This window comes from Neltuma alba, unplaced genomic scaffold (genome assembly GCF_004799145.2).
Source record: "Neltuma alba isolate B1F8T4 unplaced genomic scaffold, ASM479914v2 tig00010134_pilon, whole genome shotgun sequence".
Lineage (NCBI taxonomy): Eukaryota > Viridiplantae > Streptophyta > Magnoliopsida > Fabales > Fabaceae > Neltuma > Neltuma alba.
This window is the reverse complement of record NW_021635082.1, coordinates 1267253-1276323: the sequence shown is the minus strand read 5'-3', so window position 1 is coordinate 1276323 and position 9071 is coordinate 1267253. Positions and strand designations below refer to the sequence as shown.

The 9071-nt window shown below is 30.5% G+C and overlaps 1 pseudogene; it reads right to left on the bottom strand.

Moving 5' to 3' along the window:
• Nucleotides 1-7842: 7842 nt before the first annotated feature.
• LOC114754353 (cytosolic sulfotransferase 15-like) lies at nt 7843-8823 on the bottom strand (annotated as a pseudogene).
• Nucleotides 8824-9071: the final 248 nt, after the last annotated feature.

Here is a 9071-nt window from a genome sequence, read left to right as displayed (position 1 = left end):
AAGGTACTTGTGGAGTTGGAAGCTGACATTAACATTGGGATTGCCAATTTTGTCATATACGATGTATTCTTGACATTAATATTCACATTGAAAAAGGGTAATTTTTTTAAAAAAAAAAATACAATAAATACTTCTGTTATATCTTATAATTTGAGAATTTGTTTGTTTGGTTAAGTGGTGACACTTCAAATGAGCCTGTTTGAGTCTAGATAAGTGATTATGAAGCATATGTATCTTGTTTAGCAAAAGTTTTTGAAATCCCCATAGATCATGATTTCAGTTTCTATGATACGTTTGAGCATAACTACTAGAAATTGCTTTTGTGATTTGAAAATCCTGAAGAAGAAGAGATTCAACAATGAGAATTTATGCTATTTATTTTATTAATAATAATTATTAAATGAAAATTATATTTCAATAATAATTATAAGAGTAAAATATTCTAACCTCCCTTGTATTTTGCCCTAATTAATTACATGAACCTCCCTTTTATTTTGAAAACATACACTTAAGTTTAAATTGTTAACTCTATTAAGAATATTCTAAAAAGATACTTTTTAATTAAAATTTATATTAACATACTTTTATTTACTAATTTACCTTACATACTAAATCCTAAATTTGGCTAAAAAGTTTTGAAGAATTTGAAGTTTTTTTTTCTTATCCTTAATTTTGTCTTTAATTTTTGGCAAATAGAAAAAAATTAATTAAAAGCTAGTAGTCACATTTCACCAATTTTTTAAATTCAGATCATTCAAAATTTTTCTCCCCCTCCATTCTCCATTTTTCACGTGGTCATTATCTTTTTTTGATGCATATCTTCACTTTTTTATTCCGTGCATCCATGGGTCAACCACCAGCAGGCATACCCAAATAATTGCACAAATTATTGATCCATTTGTTAATCTATCAATTTCAAATAACTGCATCACCAGCCAAGTGATAATGGTATAAACATTAGAAACTTGTGAGTTCAATTTTTAAGCCTTATTAATTGATAGTTCATAAACTATCACCTCCAATGGCTGAAAATACAACCACTCTGTTCCAGAAAACCAAACATGTGTTGAGTCTGAAAACGAGTTTGCTTACCATGAAGCACATGAAAAACCTAGCCAAGAGAGCAAGGAATTGCTTCTTTCCCTTCCTAGAGAGAGAGGTTGGATTAGCCCATACATTTATCTCTACCAAGATTGCTGGTATACACCAGCTCGAGTCCAAGCCATATGCTCTTTTCAAAAGCACTTCCAAGCAAAAGATGGTGATATTATTATACTTCCTTACCAAAATCTGGTACTATTTGGCTGAAAGCCCTTATCTTTGCCATTGTGAATAGGAATCATTTCTCTCCCTCACAAAATAATCATCCTTTGCTCATTTCCAATGCTCACGACCTTGTTCCTCACTTAGAATTCAACCTTTATGAAAGTAAACAGATTCCTAACCTCTCCAGCTTTCCTGAGCCAAGACTTTTTGGTACCCATGTTCCATTTCATTCGTTGCCAGATTCGATTAAGAAGTCCAAATGCAAGATAATCTATATTTATCGCAACCATTTTTGTGTGTCTACTTGGTTTTTCTTCAACAAAATTATACCATCATCATTACCCAAATTATCCCGTGAGGAAGCCTTTGAGAGGTATTGCAAGGGGATTATTGAGTTTGGTCCATTTTGGACGCATAATCTGGGTTATTGGGGGGAAAGCAAAGAGACACCAAACAAGTTTCTGTTTCTAAAGTATGAGGAATTGAAAGGAAACATCAAGTTCTACTTGAAAAGAATTGCTGAGTTCTTGAATTGCCCGTTTGACTTGGAGGAGGAAGAAAGTGTTGTCGTCGATAAAATTATTGAGCTGTGTGACTTTGAGAAGATGAAGGAATTGGAGGTAAACAAAATGGGAAAATTTATGCAGAGGCTTGATTACAAGGACTTCTTTAGGAAAGGTGAGGTAGGAGATTGGGTGAATCATTTTTGCCCTTGGATGGAAGACAAATTGTCCAAAGTGATGGAAAAAAGAGTTTTCTGGTTCTGGTTTGTCCTTTTAATAGTTATCTTCATCCATTTAAACCATTTATGCATCATGTTTTCTTTCTCAAACTAGCTAATTAAGCTGGAATAAGGATATGTGTATCATATCATATCATAACTATGGTATCGTGTTCCAAACATGCATCAGGATTAATGTTTCGTACTCAATAATATTTATAGATATCCAGTTTGCATATTGCATTCTCTTTTCAGAGTCGATTTCACATGAATAAATTGTGCGCGCGCACACACACATATATATATTGGTAGGCACAAGTATCCCCTTTTCGGAGGCAATCCTTGTTTTTTGCTTTAATTTGATAATCAGATACACACCTTAAGTTGGCTTGGTTTAACTGGTGAGAAGAGAGAGATTTTATCAAAGGGTTGGTAATTAAAGTTGTATTTATATCATAAGTAAACCCTTAATTTTTTTTCATATTAATTAGCTCTTAATTGTCTTGGCAAAGCTGAATTAAGATGAATTAAGCACATGCAATGAGAAATTATTATTATCTACTCCGTTAATCTCTAAGTGTTAGATTTGTTCAACTTCAAAATAACTCCATTGAAAATTTGAAGACAATTAAATTGCCATACTTGCCATAACTTCTAACTTTTTTATCATATATTTCTAATTTCGTTTTATATTGACTTTTATCCAGAATATTCTAACCTGTAGTTTTTTTTTTTTGTTGCCAGAATTCTGAACTATAGTTTACTGACACACTTTAGATCATAGTTTAAATTATATACCATTATCTACAGTTAGTTATTTAAATGAGTTGATAATTTTCTGTACTCATTGAATTCTTTTACTTTAGTACGTTCACGAGATGAATTTTTCAAAACTTATCAAATAAATAAAAATTAGTTGTTTAAAGTGGTGATTCTAATTAGTAATTTTATATTTTAATAAGTTGTGATTTCATTTCAATTCTTTAATTCTTTAAAGAATTTCATTTTCATAGATATAAAATTTAAAATAAAGGTCATTAATAAATTTATTGTTAAGAATATGTAAATTGAAAATTTTACATTTGAACTCTCCCTTTCATATTCTAGATGATGGCACCGATGAAGGAGCAAGGTCATTTAAAAATTAAAAGACTAGCAAAAATTTAATAAAATTATGGCAATGAAATGAAATCCGAGATTTAATAAAATGCAACCACAAAAATGAAGGCCTTAGTTGTCCCTCATAATGGCCATATAATGTGGCTTTAGTTTCTCAAAAATAAAATCTAATAGAAACATGTTGAGCGGAAGTGGCTCATCCTCCCTTAACCAAGTGTCCAGGGTTCGATCCTCACCTTGGGCATGGAAAAACTTTAAAATCCTGAGCCAACTGTCCCACCCATCGAGGTGCCTACAAGCCAGTGAAGGGATTAATCACCTGGGTCTGCTGGTGGATACCCTGATGTTTCATAAAAAAAAAAAAAAAAAACAGATCTCTAGACAGCATAGATGAATAGAACCACAAAAATGAAGGCCACAAAAGGATGAGATTCAAAGAGACCAAACACTACCCCCTTTCTGTCTCGTCACTATTTTTCTGATAAAAATATCTCGTTAAGTCTTTCCTATAAAGCACTTGTAATATACGGATTTGGATTAGTGATAAACAATTATACTTTTAGATGATTATCAATTTTATAAGTGACACTAGCTAAAATTAATATTAGTTAATTGTACTTTCAATTTGAATATTTTTTGAATACTCTAACTTTTCTTGCATTTTGCCCTTATTACATGGACTTTTTATCTATTGTGAAAATATTTAAGTCTAAATCGTTAACTCGGTTAAGAATATTCTAAAAAGATATTTTTTAATTAAAATTCATATTAAAATACTTTTTAGTTACTAATTTACTCTTCATAATACTAAATCTCTAAATTTTGGCTAAAGGTTTTTGAAGAATTTATTTTTTCCTTTTCCTTAATATTTTTTTTTTGCAAATAGTTATTTGTTTAATATTTTTCTCATACTGGGATAGGAAATTAAGTAATTTAGTTGATGCAGACATAAAAACCTTGAATGAAATTTTGATTAATTTTTTTAAGTATAATTGACCAAATGCGTTATAAATGTTTCTAACAAAATTTTTATTGAAAAATTTAAATTATAAATTTAAATGATTTCTATAATTTCTCAAACTTTGATAATTTATATTATATGATAAAAAATATTTATTCATTTTATTTCCTAGCCATTTAAAGAAACCCGGATAAATAAATTTCATTATATGTGATGAAGAATTAAAATTAGAAAAATTTTATAATATAATAAAAATTAACAAATTTTATTACATTTTAAAAATTTTGAAAATACATGTATTAAAATTTTTTTTGGTTGTATCAAAAATTATTTTATTGATAAATAGCAATTTTAAATAATTTTTATGTTAATGACGGGTGTTTTCGGTCAAAAAAATTTTAAAAGTCAAATTTAACAATTAATTAGGATGAGATGGATGGAAATAAAATTTTAAAGAGTAAAATACTCTAACTACCCTCTATTTTACTTAAATTACAGAAATCTCCTTTAAATTTTGAAAATATATATAACATCCCTTGAAATTGAAAAGGCATGTTATACAAACCTCCTTTGTATATTTAAAATTTTATTTTCATTTATCTAAGTTTAGGTGACCGTTAAGTTTGAATTTTAAATTTCTCTTCTGACCAAAATACTCCTCCTCAACATAAAAATTATTTAAAATTTATATTTGCTAAAAAAATATTTTTTGATACAACAAAACATAATTTAGTACATGGATTTTCAATTTTTAATATGCAATTAAATTTATCAATTTTGATTGTATTATAAAATTTTATCATTTTAATTTTTACCGCATAACGAAACTTATTTATTTAGTTGTTTTTAAAAATGGCTAGAAAATATTAAATAAATATTTTTTTCCATATGAGAGACTATAAAAATCATTTAAATTTATAATTTAAATTTTTAAATAAAAATTTTGTTAGAAACATTTATAACGTATTTAGCCTATTATATGTTTATTTAAAGAATTAATCAAATTTTCTTTCAAGTTTTTATGTCTATATTAACTAAATTAATTAATTTTCCATCCCAATATGACAGAAACAGTAAAAAAAACTATTTGTATAAATAAAAAATAAAAATTAAGGAAGAGGAAAAGATTTTAAATTCTTCAAAACATCTTAGCCAAATTTAGGATTTAGTATTATGAAGGGTAAATTAGTAAATTAAAAGCATTTTGATATGAATTTTAATTAAAAATGTATCTTCTTATAATATTCTTAACAGAGTTAAATTTGGATTTAATTGTATGTTTTTAAAATTGAGAAGAGGTTAGTATAATTAGGACAAAGTATAAGGGATGTTAGAGTATTTTGCTCAATCTTAGATATACAATAGAAATTTTTTGCAATATATATTTTAATTTCAATAGAGGTTTACATACATTTTCAAAATAGATAAGATGTTTCTATAATTTAGGTAAAACAGAGAGGTGGTTAGTATATTTTAACTTTATAAAATTCATAGTTTTTCATAATTATGTATCTATAAAAGATTTTAATAAATGAAATCCAACATAAAATATTTTCAAAGTTAGTTATAAAAAAAAATCCAAACTGAAAGTACAAGTAGCATTACTTTTAGCCAATGTCACTTATAAAGCTCATGGTCATATAAAATTATAGTTGTTTATCACTAATCCAAACCCGCATATGACAAGTGTTTTATAAGAAAGACTTAATGAGATATTTTTTTTATCCAAACAATAGTCACGAGACAGAAAGGGGGCAGTGTTTGGTCTCTTTGAATCATAACCTTCTGTGTAGTAGTGGGAATTAGGGTCCGCTATGCAGGGTTGAAATTTCAGAAATGAGACATTTTGTTAGGCCTGACCCTTAAGACTTAATGGGATATTTCTTCCAGAATTGCAACGTACCATTTGTTCAATCTTCCTATAACAACATCATCTAGCACAGAGCCCTCCAAGTCCTCCAAGTCCTCTACAGCCCATCTTCCTTTTGAATCAACTCAGCAACATTCCAATTCTTCATGTCCTTAGGAATTTCAACAATCTGATCCAGGCTGCCATCAAAACTCTTAATCCATATATCTTTCCACAACGTCACATCAGACCCATTTCCTATTCTCCAAAACAAATCTTCTGTCAGCACATTCCTTCCATCCAGAATACTAGTCCACAACCAAAAGCCCTACCACCAGTAGGTTCATTTCATTCCCATAGTTTTATTATTTCTCCTCCGGTCTTTTAATTTTTAACGACTGGTAAAATTTTTCCGAGCACTTAACACTGCTAAACAAGTTAATGGAAAATAATAATTTCCAAGTTTTGAAATTATTATTTATGAATCCACCGAAAAAAATATCATGAAGGTTCCATAGAACAAAAACTAAAGACCGGGAATTCATTAACTCTATCCGAAAATGAGATAAATTTTTAGTTTTGTCTATGTTTAAAAACATAAAAGAAATAACACGAATTAAAAAAACGATATTATTTAAGAAACTACAATAAAGAGAAAAATCTCACCAAAAAAAAGAATAAAACTACTAAATCCCAAATTAAAAATTTCTACAAACTGTGTTGTTGTTTACAAGTCAAATGTGGTCAAAACCTATTAAAGTGTAAGAACCAAACCTGATTTGAGATTTAGTAATTTTAAACTTCTATTTTTGGGACTCTCCCTAAATACTTTCCGGTGACTTATAATAAGAACTCATATCTTTCCTACAAATGTTTTATAAAAAGGATCGGCGGGAGTGTTTTTTATTGGAAATGGAAAGATAGTGAAGCATGATGAGGGGCAGCGTTAGGTTTCTTTGAATCTTATCCTTCTGGCCTTCGTTTTTGTGGTTCTCTTCATTTCTGCCATGCTGCCTAGAGATCTGTTTCTATTAGAAACATCAGGAGCGGAAAAATAAACCATATTATTGAGATATTTTGCATTCTGTGGCTATTGAATCAACTTTATTACACACCAAAGCCACACTAACTTTCTTTTGAAAATAAGTATATGTGTGTATTATGTTTTGTTGTGAATATACAGCGTGGGTGTGTTAAAGAAGGGTCCCTCTGATATGTCTATTTCTTCCTGTCGGCAGATGCCATTTCTAGGCATGTCTCCTGCGCCACTGGGGCCTAAAACTATGGTTTGTTGAAAAACAAGTAATTGATCTTGAAGTCTTCAAGCGCTCCTTTCTCGCATAAAACTTTTCATTCTTCTGTCACGCTGTGTTTTTGTAGAAAGAGTTCATTTAATCTTAGGGAGTACTATTTTCTAATTTACTGGAGGATTGAGAAATATCATTGTTCAATTCTAGTCCTTTGGCACCACTTGAACCATATGCTCATTGTTTTTGTTATAGGGGTTGCCGACATGTTTTGTGTGGTGCACTCAATCATACCGTGAAGAGTTTCTCCATACTCAAATTGTTGATGTCGTTATTTAATTTTATTACTGCTGGATGTTTTCAAACTCTGACATGGAAGCTTTGTTGAACAATTAGATTTGATTTTAGAAAATCCGAAAGACAAATTTTTGAGATATATAAAGAACTAATACATACAAGATGCTCCTGATGATCGACTTAGCGAGATGGTCGAGTGACTTAATGCTTCTGATGACCAGGTAATATGAGAAAATTTACTGCCCTTTAAAATATGCATGCATTTCATACAATAAATGGATACAAATTCATATACAGACAATATTACCGCAACCCAGGGAAATCAAAACTAATGCATGTTCTCATCACTGCTAGAGAAAACATTATGGCGGTCATACGAATTTATAGCATAATTGGTTGAATAGAATTATTAAAAGGATAAACCAGAGCCACCCAACTTATCTTCTATCACTTTGGACAATTTCTCTTGCATCCAAGGGCTAAAATGGTTCACCCAATCTCCTACTTCACCTTTCCTGAAGAAATTCTTGTACTCATGCTTGTGGATAAACTTACCGCTCTTGTTAGTCTCCAATTCTTTCATCTTCTCAAAGCTACATAGCTCACTTATGCTTCCAATAACACCATTATTTTCTTCCTCTGAGTTGAATGTGAAATCCAAGAACTCAGCCACACTTTTCAAGTAGAAATTGATATCTCCTATCAAATCTTCATACTTTAAAAACAAAACCTTGTTTGGCATCACTTTGCTTTCTCTCCAATAACTCAACATATGAGTCCAAAATGGACCACAGTCATTGACTACCTTGGAGTACCTCTCAAATGCTTCCTCACGAGATAACTTGGGCAACGATGGTGGGATAACTTTGTTGATGAAAAGCCAAAATGACACGAAATTATCAAATGGGTTACGACATATGTAGATTATCTTGCACTTGGATTTGGTAATGGAATCAGGCAATAAATGAAATGGAACATGCGTACTAAACATTCTTGGTTATGAACATTGGAAATGAGCAAAGGATGATTTTGTTGTGAGGGAGAGAAACGATTACGATTCACAACGGCAAAAGCAAGGGCTTTTAACCAAGTAGTACCAGATTTTGGTAAGGAAGCTATGATAATATCACTATCTTTTGCTTGGAAGTGCTTTTGAAAAGAAATTATGGCTTGAATTCGAGGTGGTGGGCACCAAATGTCTTGGTAGAGATAAAGGGATGGGAAGTCCCAACCCTTCTCTCTGGGGAGAGAAAGAAGCAGATCCTTACATTCTTGGCTAAGGTTTTCAGATTCTTCATCTTCAAGCTCAGCATTTGGATGGGATTTTGTGAAGCAAGTAGTAGAAGTTGCAGCCATTAGAACGCTGGTGCAACCAGTAATCATAGGCATTCGAATAATTCGCTCACTAGTTGAATTCGTTAATTTATAGAGAGCTTGATCTTTTCTGCCACTATTGGTAGATAATGTCATCTTGATTTTTCGTATATGTAGGGGACTCAACCGCTGATAATTACCACTGATAACTACAGACACTATTTGAAATTGAGACTCATCACATTCATTAGGACTCATTCGGAGAAATAATGCATTTGAAAAAACGACGAGGTTGTC